This window comes from Lissotriton vulgaris, chromosome 3_1 (genome assembly GCF_964263255.1).
Source record: "Lissotriton vulgaris chromosome 3_1, aLisVul1.2, whole genome shotgun sequence".
Taxonomy (NCBI): domain Eukaryota; kingdom Metazoa; phylum Chordata; class Amphibia; order Caudata; family Salamandridae; genus Lissotriton; species Lissotriton vulgaris.
Window position 1 is genome coordinate 1,701,561,935 of NC_141689.1, and position 18,188 is coordinate 1,701,580,122.

Consider the following 18,188-nt stretch of genomic DNA (forward strand, 5'->3'; position numbering starts at 1 on the left):
GAAGATTGCCTTTATTTCAATGAATATTGAGATGAAATGTCACTCATTCCATGAGCATAACCTTAAAGGATTTAGTGGCTGATTACGAGTTGCACTGTACAGTGGTAACACGTGAGCCGTGTATGACCCCCCCCCACCAGAAAAACAAGCACTGGCAAAGACAATAGGTCTTGATACCAAGGCTGAGTGAGCACCGCCTGATCAGCACCTCCTGTAGCCTGGCCAGAGGATCATAGGAAAAATGAAAGAGCTAATAATGGATTCGGCAGTTGTGTACTGAGGATATGACAATTTTGAATACCTCTAGCCATCACACACCCTCCATCCTGATCCCTCTTTTTTTATGAAAAAAAGTTAGTCTAGATAAACAAAACATTGTACCCAACTGAGAGCATTCAATGCTTTGAGATTAGTAAAGAAAGACATCTAGAAGTGGAGTCTGTGCATAAGTGTGTCAATTAATACGTATGTGATTTATGCACATATGTGTAGTTGGGTTGGAGTATGCATGCTTGGGGTGTGTGTGGTGCGCTAGTGTATCTGTGTATGTTTTAATGGTCTGTGTAACTGATGCCTGTAAGAACAGTTGATATGAGTAGTAAGAAGGGATACCTTCCATCAAAAAATCCTGGTCGCAAAAGTGACAGCTCTGGTCGCAAACTGCTGGTCGCAATTTTGACAGCTTTTGACATGTCTGGTTTTAAACTTCTGGCCTTATTTTTGACAGTTTAAAGCCAGGACTGTTTAAGACCAGGGTTTGATCAGCCCTGACCTTAAGCAGTCTGGTCTTAAACTTCTAGTCTTAAATTTGACAGCTTTGCTCTGCTGCAAAACATGAGGTAATTGTGTATATGTTAAAAGTGCATAGAAAAAAACTACATGGTTGTAGGCTGGAAATGTCTGTGCATTTTTAGAACTGGGGTTTGCAGCCAGCTGATGTTTGAACAGCTGGTGGGGGCAGTCCTGCGTTCCCAGCCCAGGGCCTGGGAAGAAGAATGCCCCATCAGCTGTTTGAACAGCTGATGGGGCAGTCCTGAGTTCCCCAGCCCAGGGCCTGGGAAGAAGAATGTGTCATGTAGGTGTCAAAGTGGCAAAGGGGCCTCACAAACCTACCAATGGTAATTCTCTCTAAAAAAATAAGTTACTACAAACCCCTTATAAAATAATAAACCCCAGCCATCCCTGAGATTTGAGATAAGAAAAAAAGAGAGATGGCCTGTAGAGCAAAGCTTCCCATTGTCTAACCCCACTCTTCCCAGGATAGGCCCACACATCACAAAGCCACTGGTCCCAAGTTTGACAGGCTAGTTCCAACTTGACATGGGTGGCAGGAAATTCATGTGAGTCCCAAGGTAGATCCTGTTCCCGGGCTCCCTACTGCCCTGGAGAATGTGTCACGTAGGTGTGAAGAGTTTTGCGCCGGCTCCCATTGTCTAACCCCACTCTTCCCAGGATAGGCCCACACATCACAAAGCCCCTGGTCCCAAATTTGACAGGTTAGTTCCAACTTGACATGGCTGGCAGGAAATTTAATATGTGAGTCCCAAGGTAGATCCTGTTCCCAGGCTCCCTACTTCCCAGGAGAATGTGTCACGTAGGTGTGAAGAGTTTTGCGCCGGCCCCCATTGTCTAACCCCACTCTTCCCAGGAGAGGCCTTGAGTTTGAGTAACAAGGATAGAAAAAAAAGGCTCCCAACCAAAGGCCAGCAGGGCATTGTTCTAACCCCCTAAAGTCATAAAGGGTGTGGGGGGCTTCTAATTAGCATGCTTGGACAGGTATAAAAGGCCCCTCAAGGAACACTGCCAAACACCCATTCAAAAACCCCCCTTTGAGGAGCGACTGGCGTGGATTGTTCTGCTGTACCTGGAGGACTCCTGCACCAGCAACCAAGTCAAAAACCTTTGTGGATTTCTACACCATCAAGCCCTACAAAACCTTGGGGAGTGACTGGCCTGGATTGTTTTGAAGGCACAGAGCCAACCCTTGGATCCTAAGGCAAGAATGGACCAGAGCAACTTCTCCCAGATTGACGCAGCCTGCCAACATGTAAAGAAGGTAAATAATGGATGGTGCACTGTTGTATTAGGGTGTACATGTAGTTTAAAAAAATAAAAAAGTTGTACTTTTAAAAAAATAGTACTATGTAGTGTGGCTTGTAAACTGTTACTCTTTAAGTCTATGTGCTGTGTTTAATGTGAATAATGGTGACAAAGAAGTTTTTTTTACAAGATGTGAATTGTAATGTAAATGTGCTTAAAGTGAATAAAGGCTTTGCTGATGCATTGAGTTTAAAGCTGTGTGTGTGTGTGTGTATTTAATGTTAATAAGGGTGGTGGCATAAGTTAGAGTTTGCAGGGTTTGTATTTAAGGGGTCATAATGTTATAGGCCTTAGGAGGGTACATGTAGAGAGGAAGCGTATATTTTACAGAGAATAGAAACATTTTTACCAGGCTGCTGTACATTTAATATCAATAAAATGTTAGAGGCTACTACTGTTTCAGGGGTGCCAGAGGTTCTTTAAATAAAATACATGGCATACATATAAAAATAAATAAAATGCATTATTGTACTCACCAAGTTGCTGTTTTGGGGGCTTTTCGAGGATCAGAAGTATGGGGCTGTATCTGTCTAGGAGAGCCTGTAAGGGGTGAGCTGGAGGGGTCCAGGATGTTCAGGGTCCTTGAGTGTATCGTTTTAAAAAATCCTCTGGAGATGCACTGGGGTTCTGGGTGGGGAGGTCTCTGGGCGTCCCTGGGGGGCTCCGGTGCCCTTGTGCCGCTTTTTAAAATAAAAATAAGCCCCCATGAGCCCTCTTGAGGCTGGCGCTGCTCGGGGGGGTGCCACGGGAGGTCTGTGAGGGGTCTTCAGGGCTCTGGGGCCCCGCTTGCCGCTTTTTTTTTTGTTTAAAAATCGCCCCGAGCCCGCTTCTCCGGGGCGCTGTCGGGGGTGAGGGTCAGGGTGTCCCTGGGGGCTCAGTGCCCCGATTGCCGCTTTTTTTGTGTTTAAAATTAATCCCCCGAGCCCGCTTGATGATGGCGCTGCTCGGGGGTGTTGTGGGACCGTGTTCTGGGTGTCTGGTGGGGGCTCCGGGGTCCCGAATGCTGCCTCGATCCCGCTATGTTGTTTTGTAAATGCCCCCGAGCCCGCTTTCACAAGGCGCGGCTCGAGGGTGCGGGGGTGTAGGGTTCCGGTGTCCTTGGGGGGCTGCCTCGGTCCCTCGTTTGTTTTTAAAATTAATCCCCCGAGCCCGCTTGAGGCTGGCGCTGCTCGGGGGGCTCTGAGGGCGGGCTCCGGGTGTCTCTGCAGGGGCTCCGGAGCCCGAGTGCCGAGTTGTCCCGCTATGTTGTTTTGTAAATGCCCCCGAGCCCGCTTTCACAAGGCGCGGCTCGAGGGTGCGGGGGTGTAGGGTTCCGGTGTCCTTGGGGGGCTGCCTCGGTCCCTCGTTTGTTTTTAAAATTAATCCCCCGAGCCCGCTTGAGGCTGGCGCTGCTCGGGGGGCTCTGAGGGCGGGCTCCGGGTGTCTCTGCAGGGGCGCCGGAGCCCGAGTGCCGAGTTGTCCCGCTTTTTTTTGTAAATGCCCCCGAGTCCGCTTTCACAAGGCGCGGCTCGAGGGTGCGGGGGTGTAGGGCTCCGGTGTCCTTGGGTGGCTGTGAGGGTCCTGGGAGGGCATTTTCCCACGGTCCCCACGTGGATACGGCATCATGGCGGATGGACGCTTCATCGGTCCTGTAGGGGCAAGGTCCGCCCCCTCAATGATGTCACCAGTGCATCACTGAAGGGGCGGACCAAGCCCCTGCATGCCCAGTGTGTGTGTTTTTTTTTTATTTATTGAGATAGCGCGAACCACAGCGCTTTACACAAGAACCATTTGCAGAACATAAGAATTACAGGTATTACATAAAAAAAGCTCCAAGTAGAAAAAATGTAGCGCGAATTTCACCCTTAGGTATCACAGCGCTTTACATAAGCACCATTTGCAAAAGATAGGTATTTAGGATTACATGTGTTACATAAAAGATGCAAACAGAAAAAATGTAAATGTAGCGCAAATTACAAGAGCAGGCTTTAAGTTACATGGGCAAAAATTTCAATTGTGAGCAAACAAAATACACGTGCTAGCAAGCGGGGCATTACAGGAGGAAAAAAGTGACATGTGTGCCGGTTACAAAAGCAAGCGTAAAGCTACATGAGTAATAAATAAAGTGATAAGTGTGTAGGTTACAAGAGAAAACAAAGTACAATTAGAGGTATAATACTGTAATATATGGTAGACACTCAAGCACAAGAATAAGCGTCATGTAGGCAATTCTGGCACTGGCGCAACTATCAAAAGCACGCAAAATGTAAGAGGGCGCAAACAAGGTGTTACAAGAGAAAAGTGGCATGTACGTGTTACAAAAGAGTACCATGAACCTAGGGGCAGTTGTTGTAGGTCAGAAGGACTATGTGTACCTACAGTTATTTACCCCATAAGCAAAGGATATGGCGCAGGTTGTTTTTAACATATGTTTTAGCGCCGCACATACAACGCTTTTTTAAAAAATGTCTGTTGTTGCACCCCTCTTAACAGTTTTTTAAAATGTATACATGAATTGTTTGAAGTTGTGATACTTTTATTTATGAAAGGTGCTTTAAATCCTGTTCTTTTATTTAATATTTAATACAGATGCAAGACCCTGCAAAGGCAACCGTCACGAATGTACCCCCTGCGCTGGACACAGCTGTAATAACTAGCAGCGATGGTCACTTGTCAGCCCCGCAGCCAGGTATATATATTTAGAGTTGTGTAGTTCTACGTAGTTTTGTACACCAGCAACGCACAAGTTCTCTTTTTTTCTAATGTGGGTCTCATGTCTGTATGCTTTTACAGCTAATGACCCCGACCTACAAGAAGCTTATGACGATCTTATGTTGTACCTCGAGGCTCAAGACGCTATGAACAATGTGCAAAACACTACAGTTCCTACAGGTAATTAAAAATGCCGTTGTTATTTAAACTGTCTAAGGCGCTAGGGAGTTGGCGGAGTAGGACAGCGTCCTGACCCTGAGGGTGTATAGAGGTAATCCTCAGAAAGATGACTAATGTTGGGTATTATTTTTTTCTTTACAGGTGTCCCTATGTTATGCCAGGACGGTGCTGAGGTCCATGAGGCGGCGCAATGTTCAAAAGAAATTCCTTTGAAGAGGAAAGCTTCAACTTCTAAAGTGGGACCTCTGTCAAAGAAAAGAGCTGCAAAAAGACCTCTTTCAGGTGTGTTTTTTATAAAAGGGTGTGAGAAGTACTAGAGGCGTTACAGACTCTCAAGCAGAAGGGTACAGCTGGTTGTAGGAAGGCCTATATAAAAAAGGTGACTGTGTAGAACTTAGGATGGTGTTGATTGTACGTGTTGTTTTTATGCTTACTCTAATATATATATATATATTTTTTTCTGTTTATATTTTAGAAGCGGCTCAGAAACATGCTGCTGAAGAGAGGTCGGCGCCGCCCTTAACGGACATAACATCCGTCCAGAACAACAGAAGCGGCGCAAAAGTCGTGAGTAGGCGTGTACGCCAGGAAAAACTATCTACGTACTACACACCAAGCAACACGCTCAACAACCATCTACAACAATCTATTCTGCACAGGGGCGGGGCCAACACTGGCGGTATGCTTACAAGCCCTGCCTCCCTTAAGAAGAATCAGGGGGACTCAGAGAATCTCCCCAGCCCTTTAAAAAGGGTGAAGGTCTGTAAGGTGTTCACAGACACCCAAACAGAACCCTTAAACCAAAAGAAGACAACGGCGGTGCTCCACGAGGGCCTTGCAAAGCTCTTAAGCCCTGAGAAGAAAAGCCCTAGCACCCCTGAGACCCAAGCTAACCCCTTAGATTTATCTATAAAAAAGGATGCTAAGCCCTTGAATGAGGCCTATACAACCTTGAGCCCCAAGGAGGTGGTAGTTGTACCGGTGGTTGTAGAAGAGGCGGCGCCGCCACAACCCCCTAAAACATCGCGCCTCTCAAGAAAACATCTGAAGCTAAAACCGGGGGTCCCTAAGTTCCCGTTACCAGAGTCCCTCAGCAACCCTAATACAAGCCAGGATCCACCAAGCGTCCTGAAACCCCAGACAGTGGCTAATAAAATAACTGTGCATGTAGAGGTGCACGCCCCTGAGCAACCCCCAAAGCCTGTTGTAAGTGTTCAGGCCCAGCCTAGGGTATCAACAGGTGGTAATGCGCAACCCCTAGAAAGTCCTTCTAGCATGAATAGCCACGCTCTTGAGGAGTTGAGGGGGATGGTATACAACATTGGTAGAACCCCAGAAGCGGTGTACCAGGGGTCTTTGAGCACAGATGGCTTACAGAACACAGGTAACCATGCACCACACCCTAACACATACATTTCAGCTAGGCCCCAGGATTACAATGACAACTCCTCACAATCCTCAGACCCTTTGTCCCCGAGGACCCCTCCAGGAGCATACGACCCTACCAGCCCCACGGTCATCCACATGTACAGCCCCGTGTCCAGCCCCGATGCCAGCCCCGCGTAGAGGCCCTTGGACAGTCCAGCTGACAATCCCATGTACAGTCCCGTGTCCAGTCCAGTGGCCAGTCCCGTGGCCATCCCCGCTGCCAATCCCGTGTACAGTCCCGTGTCCAGTCCCGTGGCCAGCCCCTCTGCCAACCCCGTGTACAGTCCTGTGTCCAACCCTGAGGCCAACACCGCTGCCAACCCCTTGTACAGTACAGTGTCCAACCCTGAGGCCAACACCGCTGCCAACCCCTTGTACAGTACAGTGTCCAACCCTGAGGCCAACACCGCTGCCAACCCTTTGTACAGTACAGTGTCCAACCCTGAGGCCAGTACCGCTGCCATCCCTGTGTACAGGGCCATGTCCATCCCCTGGGACATGCCCGTGTACAGACCTGTGTCCAGTACCGCCATAGCTGGTGGCAGTATAGATGTGCCTGAGGGGTTGTCACCATTTATAAGACCTCGCAAGGTGTGCCCCCCTAAGCAGGAACAAGATGGGTCTGTAAACACTGAAGAGGTATTGAAGACACATGTAAAAGAGATCCAGATGGCTGTTCGCAAATTAAAACGACAGGCGAACCGTGCAATCATAAGAATGGATATGGGGTTTTCCAATCTCAGGAACAAGAGGGAGGCCCAACATCTGGTCGTGGCAAGGGTTGGGGTGTGTAAAAAAGAGATCATACAGATATGTCAGGCGGCTGTGGCCGATATACACGGTACACACTCATGACTATGTCAGTACCAGCCCCTAAAGACCCCCACAGCCATTGTTGCTCCTAAGAGGACCCCAAAATATAACCGTAAGGTCCAGAGGTTAGTGACAAAGGCTGTACGGACCCCCTTCAAATGACCGACCCTAGGTATGTTAGACCCTGCCCCTATGTATTGTCGGCGGTGAAGTGTTGGATTATATGCTTCAGGCGTTGATCTTGAAGCTGTGGTACCATGCTTGAAGGGGTCTAGGGAAACAGGTGTATCTTGTTTGAAGGGGTCTATGGAAACAGGGGTGTCTTGTTTGAGGGTTTGTGGGGCCCCCGATGGTCGTTGCTTGAGTAGTTTTAAGAACCGTACAGCCTTTGTCACTAACCTCTGGACCTTACGGTTATATTTTGGGGTCCTCTTAGGAGCAACAATGGCTGTGGGGGTCTTTAGGGGCTGGTACTGACATAGTCATGAGTGTGTACCGTGTATATTGGCCACAGCCGCCTGACACATCTGTATGATCTCTTTTTTACACACCCCAACCCTTGCCACGACCAGATGTTGGGCCTCCCTCTTGTTCCTGAGATTGGAAAACCCCATATCCATTCTTATGATTGCACGGTTCGCCTGTCGTTTTAATTTGCGAACAGCCATCTGGATCTCTTTTACATGTGTCTTCAATACCTCTTCAGTGTTTACAGACCCATCTTGTTCCTGCTTAGGGGGGCACACCTTGCGAGGTCTTATAAATGGTGACAACCCCTCAGGCACATCTATACTGCCACCAGCTATGGCGGTACTGGACACAGGTCTGTACACGGGCATGTCCCAGGGGATGGACATGGCCCTGTACACAGGGATGGCAGCGGTACTGGCCTCAGGGTTGGACACTGTACTGTACAAAGGGTTGGCAGCGGTGTTGGCCTCAGGGTTGGACACTGTACTGTACAAGGGGTTGGCAGCGGTGTTGGCCTCAGGGTTGGACACTGTACTGTACAAGGGGTTGGCAGCGGTGTTGGCCTCAGGGTTGGACACGGGACTGTACACGGGGTTGGCAGAGGGGCTGGCCACGGGACTGGACACGGGACTGTACACGAGATTGGCAGCGGGGATGGCCACGGGACTGGCCACTGGACTGGACACGGGACTGTACATGGGATTGTCAGCTGGACTGTCCAAGGGCCTGTACGCGGGGCTGGCATCGGGGCTGGACACGGGGCTGTACATGTGGATGACCGTGGGGCTGGTAGGGTCGTATGCTCCTGGAGGGGTCCTCGGGGACAAAGGGTCTGAGGATTGTGAGGAGTTGTCATTGTAATCCTGGGGCCTAGCTGAAATTTATGTGTTAGGGTGTGGTGCATGGTTACCTGTGTTCTGTAAGCCATCTGTGCTCAAAGACCCCTGGTACACCGCTTCTGGGGTTCTACCAATGTTGTATACCATCCCCCTCAACTCCTCAAGAGCGTGGCTATTCATGCTAGAAGGACTTTCTAGGGGTTGCGCATTACCACCTGTTGATACCCTAGGCTGGGCCTGAACACTTACAACAGGCTTTGGGGGTTGCTCAGGGGCGTGCACCTCTACATGCACAGTTATTTTATTAGCCACTGTCTGGGGTTTCAGGACGCTTGGTGGATCCTGGCTTGTATTAGGGTTGCTGAGGGACTCTGGTAACGGGAACTTAGGGACCCCCGGTTTTAGCTTCAGATGTTTTCTTGAGAGGCGCGATGTTTTAGGGGGTTGTGGCGGCGCCGCCTCTTCTACAACCACCGGTACAACTACCACCTCCTTGGGGCTCAAGGTTGTATAGGCCTCATTCAAGGGCTTAGCATCCTTTTTTATAGATAAATCTAAGGGGTTAGCTTGGGGCTCAGGGGTGCTAGGGCTTTTCTTCTCAGGGCTTAAGAGCTTTGCAAGGCCCTCGTGGAGCACCGCCGTTGTCTTCTTTTGGTTTAAGGGTTCTGTTTGGGTGTCTGTGAACACCTTACAGACCTTCACCCTTTTTAAAGGGCTGGGGAGGTTCTCTGAGTCCCCCTGATTCTTCTTAAGGGAGGCAGGGCTTGTAAGCATACCGCCAGTGTTGGCCCCGCCCCTGTGCAGAATAGATTGTTGTAGATGGTTGTTGAGCGTGTTGCTTGGTGTGTAGTACGTAGATAGTTTTTCCTGGCGTACACGCCTACTCACGACTTTTGCGCCGCTTCTGTTGTTCTGGACGGATGTTATGTCCGTTAAGGGCGGCGCCGACCTCTCTTCAGCAGCATGTTTCTGAGCCGCTTCTAAAATATAAACAGAAAAATATATATATATATATATATTAGAGTAAGCATAAAAACAACACGTACAATCAACACCATCCTAAGTTCTACACAGTCACCTTTTTTATATAGGCCTTCCTACAACCAGCTGTACCCTTCTGCTTGAGAGTCTGTAACGCCTCTAGTACTTCTCACACCCTTTTATAAAAAACACACCTGAAAGAGGTCTTTTTGCAGCTCTTTTCTTTGACAGAGGTCCCACTTTAGAAGTTGAAGCTTTCCTCTTCAAAGGAATTTCTTTTGAACATTGCGCCGCCTCATGGACCTCAGCACCGTCCTGGCATAACATAGGGACACCTGTAAAGAAAAAAATAATACCCAACATTAGTCATCTTTCTGAGGATTACCTCTATACACCCTCAGGGTCAGGACGCTGTCCTACTCCGCCAACTCCCTAGCGCCTTAGACAGTTTAAATAACAACGGCATTTTTAATTACCTGTAGGAACTGTAGTGTTTTGCACATTGTTCATAGCGTCTTGAGCCTCGAGGTACAACATAAGATCGTCATAAGCTTCTTGTAGGTCGGGGTCATTAGCTGTAAAAGCATACAGACATGAGACCCACATTAGAAAAAAAGAGAACTTGTGCGTTGCTGGTGTACAAAACTACGTAGAACTACACAACTCTAAATATATATACCTGGCTGCGGGGCTGACAAGTGACCATCGCTGCTAGTTATTACAGCTGTGTCCAGCGCAGGGGGTACATTGGTGACGGTTGCCTTTGCAGGGTCTTGCATCTGTATTAAATATTAAATAAAAGAACAGGATTTAAAGCACCTTTCATAAATAAAAGTATCACAACTTCAAACAATTCATGTATACATTTTAAAAAACTGTTAAGAGGGGTGCAACAACAGACATTTTTTAAAAAAGCGTTGTATGTGCGGCGCTAAAACATATGTTAAAAACAACCTGCGCCATATCCTTTGCTTATGGGGTAAATAACTGTAGGTACACATAGTCCTTCTGACCTACAACCACTGCCCCTAGGTTCATGGTACTCTTTTGTAACACGTACATGCCACTTTTCTCTTGTAACACCTTGTTTGCGCCCTCTTACATTTTGCGTGCTTTTGATAGTTGCGCCAGTGCCAGAATTGCCTACATGACGCTTATTCTTGTGCTTGAGTGTCTACCATATATTACAGTATTATACCTCTAATTGTACTTTGTTTTATCTAGGTAACCTACACACTTATCACTTTATTTATTACTCATGTAGCTTTACGCTTGCTTTTGTAACCGGCACACATGTCACTTTTTTCCTCCTGTAATGCCCTGCTTGCTAGCACATGTATTTTGTTTGCTCACAATTGAAATTTTTGCCCATGTAACTTAAAGCCTGCTCTTGTAATTTGCGCTACATTTACATTTTTTCTGTTTGCATCTTTTATGTAACACATGTAATCCTAAATACCTATCTTTTGCAACTGGTGCTTATGTAAAGCGCTGTGACACCTAAGGGTGAAATTCGCGCTACATTTTTTCTACTTGGAGCTTTTTTTATGTAATACCTGTAATTCTTATGTTCTGCAAATGGTTCTTGTGTAAAGCGCTGTGGTTCGCGCTATCTCAATAAATAAAAAAAAAAACACACACACTGGGCATGCAGGGGCTTGGTCCGCCCCTTCAGTGATGCACTGGTGACATCATTGAGGGGGCGGACCTTGCCCCTGCAGGACCGATGAAGCGTCCATCCGCCATGATGCCGTATCCACGTGGGGACCGTGGGAAAATGCCCTCCCAGGACCCTCACAGCCACCCAAGGACACCGGAGCCCTACACCCCCGCACCCTCGAGCCGCGCCTTGTGAAAGCGGACTCGGGGGCATTTACAAAAAAAAGCGGGACAACTCGGCACTCGGGCTCCGGCGCCCCTGCAGAGACACCCGGAGCCCGCCCTCAGAGCCCCCGAGCAGCGCCAGCCTCAAGCGGGCTCAGGGGGATTAATTTTAAAAACAAACGAGGGACCGAGGCAGCCCCCCAAGGACACCGGAACCCTACACCCCCGCACCCTCGAGCCGCGCCTTGTGAAAGCGGGCTCGGGGGCATTTACAAAACAACGTAGCGGGACAACTCGGCACTCGGGCTCCGGAGCCCCTGCAGAGACACCCGGAGCCCGCCCTCAGAGCCCCCCGAGCAGCGCCAGCCTCAAGCGGGCTCGGGGGATTAATTTTAAAAACAAACGAGGGACCGAGGCAGCCCCCCAAGGACACCGGAACCCTACACCCCCGCACCCTCGAGCCGCGCCTTGTGAAAGCGGGCTCGGGGGCATTTACAAAACAACATAGCGGGATCGAGGCAGCATTCGGGACCCCGGAGCCCCCACCAGACACCCAGAACACGGTCCCACAACACCCCCGAGCAGCGCCATCATCAAGCGGGCTCGGGGGATTAATTTTAAACACAAAAAAAGCGGCAATCGGGGCACTGAGCCCCCAGGGACACCCTGACCCTCACCCCCGACAGCGCCCCGGAGAAGCGGGCTCGGGGCGATTTTTAAACAAAAAAAAAAGCGGCAAGCGGGGCCCCAGAGCCCTGAAGACCCCTCACAGACCTCCCGTGGCACCCCCCCGAGCAGCGCCAGCCTCAAGAGGGCTCATGGGGGCTTATTTTTATTTTAAAAAGCGGCACAAGGGCACCGGAGCCCCCCAGGGACGCCCAGAGACCTCCCCACCCAGAACCCCAGTGCATCTCCAGAGGATTTTTTAAAACGATGCACTCAAGGACCCTGAACATCCTGGACCCCTCCAGCTCACCCCTTACAGGCTCTCCTAGACAGATACAGCCCCATACTTCTGATCCTCGAAAAGCCCCCAAAACAGCAACTTGGTGAGTACAATAATGCATTTTATTTATTTTTATATGTATGCCATGTATTTTATTTAAAGAACCTCTGGCACCCCTGAAACAGTAGTAGCCTCTAACATTTTATTGATATTAAATGTACAGCAGCCTGGTAAAAATGTTTCTATTCTCTGTAAAATATACGCTTCCCCTCTACATGTACCCTCCTAAGGCCTATAACATTATGACCCCTTAAATACAAACCCTGCAAACTCTAACTTATGCCACCACCCTTATTAACATTAAATACACACACACACACACAGCTTTAAACTCAATGCATCAGCAAAGCCTTTATTCACTTTAAGCACATTTACATTACAATTCACATCTTGTAAAAAAAACTTCTTTGTCACCATTATTCACATTAAACACAGCACATAGACTTAAAGAGTAACAGTTTACAAGCCACACTACATAGTACTATTTTTTTAAAAGTACAACTTTTTTATTTTTTTAAACTACATGTACACCCTAATACAACATTGCACCATCCATTATTTACCTTCTTTACATGTTGGCAGGCTGCGTCAATCTGGGAGAAGTTGCTCTGGTCCATTCTTGCCTTAGGATCCAAGGGTTGGCTCTGTGCCTTCAAAACAATCCAGGCCAGTCACTCCCCAAGGTTTTGTAGGGCTTGATGGTGTAGAAATCCACAAAGGTTTTTGACTTGGTTGCTGGTGCAGGAGTCCTCCAGGTACAGCAGAACAATCCACGCCAGTCACTCCTCAAAGGGGGGTTTTTGAATGGGTGTTTGGCAGTGTTCCTTGAGGGGCCTTTTATACCTGTCCAAGCATGCTAATTAGAAGCCCCCCACACCCTTTATGACTTTAGGGGGTTAGAACAATGCCCTGCTGGCCTTTGGTTGGGAGCCTTTTTTTTTCTATCCTTGTTACTCAAACTCAAGGCCTATCCTGGGAAGAGTGGGGTTAGACAATGGGGGCCGGCGCAAAACTCTTCACACCTACGTGACACATTCTCCTGGGAAGTAGGGAGCCTGGGAACAGGATCTACCTTGGGACTCACATATTAAATTTCCTGCCAGCCATGTCAAGTTGGAACTAACCTGTCAAATTTGGGACCAGGGGCTTTGTGATGTGTGGGCCTATCCTGGGAAGAGTGGGGTTAGACAATGGGGGCCGGCGCAAAACTCTTCACACCTACGTGACACATTCTCCAGGGCAGTAGGGAGCCCGGGAACAGGATCTACCTTGGGACTCACATGAATTTCCTGCCACCCATGTCAAGTTGGAACTAGCCTGTCAAACTTGGGACCAGTGGCTTTGTGATGTGTGGGCCTATCCTGGGAAGAGTGGGGTTAGACAATGGGAAGCTTTGCTCTACAGGCCATCTCTCTTTTTTTCTTATCTCAAATCTCAGGGATGGCTGGGGTTTATTATTTTATAGTGGGTTTGTAGTAACTTATTTTTTTAGAGAGAATTACCATTGGTAGGTTTGTGAGGCCCCTTTGCCACTTTGACACCTACATGACACATTCTTCTTCCCAGGCCCTGGGCTGGGGAACTCAGGACTGCCCCATCAGCTGTTCAAACAGCTGATGGGGCATTCTTCTTCCCAGGCCCTGGGCTGGGAACGCAGGACTGCCCCCACCAGCTGTTCAAACATCAGCTGGCTGCAAACCCCAGTTCTAAAAATGCACAGACATTTCCAGCCTACAACCATGTATTTTTTTTCTATGCACTTTTAACATATACACAATTACCTCATGTTTTGCAGCAGAGCAAAGCTGTCAAATTTAAGACTAGATGTTTAAGACCAGACTGCTTAAGGTCAGGGCTGATCAAACCCTGGTCTTAAACAGTCCTGGCTTTAAACTGTCAAAAATAAGGCCAGAAGTTTAAAACCAGACATGTCAAAAGCTGTCAAAATTGCGACCAGCAGTTTGCGACCAGAGCTGTCACTTTTGCGACCAGGATTTTTTGATGGAAGGTATCCCTTCTTACTACTGATATGAATGCATGGAGGATTACTGTGCATGTGTAAGTGGTGTACATGTGTTGATTTCTTGTTTATTTTTGACTTTATTACGTTTGGTTTAATTTGATTTTTAACTCTGGTGGTTATCTCTTTCTTATTCTCTACAATTTTACTTACAGAATAAATGACTGACATGAGATCCTGCAATTTGAAAAAAGTATTTAAGCATTTAAACAAAAAGCGTTTGATCTAGGAGTGATGTACAGTTAGGTCGAGTAAAACAAGGACAAAGGCTCAGTGTCAGTGGTAACAGGATATCTGAGCTGCAGAATTTCCAGAGTTAATTATTGTATCTTTCTTATTCGCAATTTAAAAATAACAAACGGGTCCATGCGGCTAATAGTGTCACGTACACAGCACTACACTAACTTGTCTGGAAACTAACAGCTATGTATCTATTCCACTGCTGTTTTGTGCATAAAAGGGGGAGCTTGAGACTCCCAAATTGTCAAACTGAAGCTGTACAAAAGTGTGGATAAGCTCAGTACTAGTTCTGCCTAATTAGACTGGGGATTAAGGGTCTGCCAGTCTTCCTGCTGGGTGTGGGGACCTCATCACCCAGGAAAATTAGGACTACATACCCTGAAGTGTTGAGCACCAGCTTCTGCCTAACCTCTGCTCTGATCGGTCCCTCTGCAAGCGTGCATTGGTCCTGACCCCCATATGCCAGGTGGGGGGGTGAAGAGAAAGGCCATTTCCCTGGAGTAGCATTATGGTGAAGAGGGCTGTTGCCCTGTGCAACATTGTTACCTGCAGTGGTATGCAGCCTAGGCTGTCTTTGTGACCTCCATGTGCCAGATAGGAGCACCAGTGAATCTTGAGGGCTGCCACTCTTGTGCAGCACTGTGTTAATGAGAGAGCCATTGTCATAAACAGAGCTGTGACCCACAGAGGGTCGTCACCCTGAGGGCATGGGAAGTAACCCCTGTACACCAGGTGGGGACCAGTAAAGAAGGAGTGAGCCACGACCCATGAACCAAGTGCAAACTATGAACTTGGAGCTGCTACATCATGAACAGAACATAGGTAGATAAGCAAGTCTGCCATCAGAACACTGGAGTACTTACCGCAACAAGGGAGGAGCATCACAAACGCCTAGAGCCCGCGTGGGCCATGAAAAGACTGCTGGGGATGTTTTGCAATGTTTTGGGAAGTGTAGCCCTATTGGACCCTTAAGGCACTAGGGTTCTCATTACCCCATCTTCCACCGCAGCAGGTGGCAAGGGTGCAAACACCTGCTCCTGGGGTGGGGCCTCATCTCACATCTCTTAAACAATCCAGCAGTGCTGGACATTTTGCAAGCTGTTTTGGGGTGGGTGTAACCCTGCTGGAACTCAAGGCACTTAGGGACTCATTTCCTCATCTTCCAAAGTGCCAGGAGGCGAGGGTGCAATCCCCTGGTCCAGAGGGCTAGACCTCACCTTGCCGGCTCAAAAATGCTTTGACAATCCTGCAGCCGGAACGTGAGTGAGCCACACCCAGGTGAAGCCTAAGCTAAGTGGGCAGCCCGTCTGCCCCCGTCAGCACCAGGAAGAGGTAGGCGGGGCCACCCCCTTAGACTATTTTTCTAGATGGATGTTGGAGTGACATTTTTTCCTGGACTTGACTTTAAGTGGCAAATGCTGGTTTCATTCTGGAGCACCCCTGGGTTCTTGAGGCAAGTTGAATTCCCTACTGGTTTTGGTTCAGCATGAGGTTGCAATTATTTTGTGGCCAGGACTGGATGGCATATGGCAGCGCCCTGTTGTGACTTTATTCTGGGCCTAAATAGGGCAGACTCACTGACATGGTGCATGAGGGTCGGGTGATTGAGTAGCTGGTTGGCACTCGTCTGTAAATTCTTGATTTCCTTGGGTATTATTAGCTCTTCTGGCACTATTGTGTGCTGTGTAGCTTGAGAGGTGAAAACATGGGAATAGAACTGCACCTGCTGTTAAGGTACCTTCTCCGACCACTGCTCCCCCCGTTGCCATCATTGAGGGTTTCATAACCTGGGCAGTGACTGGAGTATCAAAAGAAATTGAGCTGGTAGAAAGAAGTTTGTCACTGCCCAGGGGTAGCCTTCCCCCATATTCTTATTGCCGTCTCTTCCCTACTGAGTATCCTAGGAGGATGGAGGGGCTGAGTGATCTGGGAGATTTGAAAGAGTGGGGGGGCAGGGGAGGTTTTCTGAGGACAGAGGCTTGGCTCCAGGGGAGGACATGGGGTCTCTGATTAGGATCAAACCTCCCTGAGCCCCATCAGCCCAGCAGTAAGTGGAGGAGATGGGGGGTTAATGTGAGTCTGAAGAGCCCCAGTGTCAACGTGGATGCCCAGATTGAACCTAATGTACCTTGCCCCACAGGGAGTGATCACCCTAGTATAGTCTTACTTTCTTAGTTTAAGGAGGTTTTAAATGCCAAACTTGACCCAATTATGTCCAGGTTAAATATCATTGAGTCCTGAGTCTCAGATATCCTAGCTCATATTAACTCTGTGAGGGTTTATTGTAAGCATGGGCGGAAAATCCGTTTCGCTCGCGGATTTTGCGGATTTTGGGGAAATTCGCAATCCGCGAGATTCGCGAATCTCCCGCAAAATCCGCAAATCCGCGAGCAGCGGATTTTGCTCGCACTGCTCGCACTGTTCGCGTGAGTTTGCGGCTTCCCAGTACAACTTTGCGCCCCGCGAATAAGTGCTAAATTGCAGAAATACGATCTTAGCAAAACTGAAACTACTTACCAGGTTCAAAAGTTCAGGCTCATCATTAGTAGCCATTTCCTGTAGTGCTTCCTGAGGGGCCCCTCCAGAGTTCAGTTGCCAGTTGCAACTATTATGTGACCCTGCTCTGAACCTCAGAATAGTTACACATATGCCACAAAGGTCCTGAATTACAGCTAAGGGAGACAAGCAGGAGCCAGGCTGGAAGTTAAAATCCATTAATCAGCCCCTAATTCATTATTGTCAGTTGGGGCAGGGCAGGTGTTGTAACTAATTTTGCAACAATGAAAGCACTTAGCAAGTGCAAAAGATCACTAATCAGGGCGCACTAAGGAAGCAGGTGCCAGCTAAAAAAATATTCTGTGACACATTAATCAGCCCCAAATTAATTCAGGTCACTTGAGGCAGGGAAGGGGTGCTTTGCTTTGCCGAAAATAATGTACACTGGACAACCAGAGGGTGTGGTGATGAAACAGAGGGTGGCATGGGTGGGCCAGAGGGTGGCATGAGTAGTCAGAGAGTGGCAGTGGTGACAGAGAGTGGCAGTGATGAAGAAGAGTGTCTCAAACAGGCTGGACACGTAGAAACAACAAGTTCGCAAAACTTGCGACCCGACAGGTAAGTTCGCAAATTGCGAAATTGTAAAAACCCTCGCGAACTGGCAGAAACACGGGCGAACACAAAAAAAAAAATCCGCAAATTCGCGGGAATTCGCGGATTTTGCGGATTGCGAATTCGCAAATCCGCAAAATTCGCGAACGCGAGATTCGCAAAATTCGCCCATGCTTAGTTTATTGTCAGAGCTGAATATTTCTCCTGAGTCAGGTAATTCAGACCTCCCTGTCTCAGTGGATAGCACCAGTCCAACCTGTGCTGTACCTGATGCTGACTCAATTGCTATTAAGCCCCCCTGGGGCCCCAAGGAGGTTTCTCTGGATCCCCGGATCCAAGTTGCTTCATTGAAGGCGTACAGACCCCTGGCCCCTGTTCCTCCCCCATCAGTGATCACCCGGGATGTGCTCAATATGCCCCTATGGGCGACCTCAAATACTGTGGTTCTGGAGAATGTCTCTCCTCTATGACATACTGCACCCAAATC

The 18,188-nt window shown here is 48.4% G+C and overlaps 1 pseudogene; it reads left to right on the top strand.

Annotated features, from left to right (window-relative positions):
• Positions 1 to 2,002: 2,002 nt before the first annotated feature.
• On the top strand, positions 2,003 to 7,254 carry LOC147728353 (uncharacterized; annotated as a pseudogene).
• The last annotated feature ends 10,934 nt before the right edge of the window (positions 7,255 to 18,188 follow it).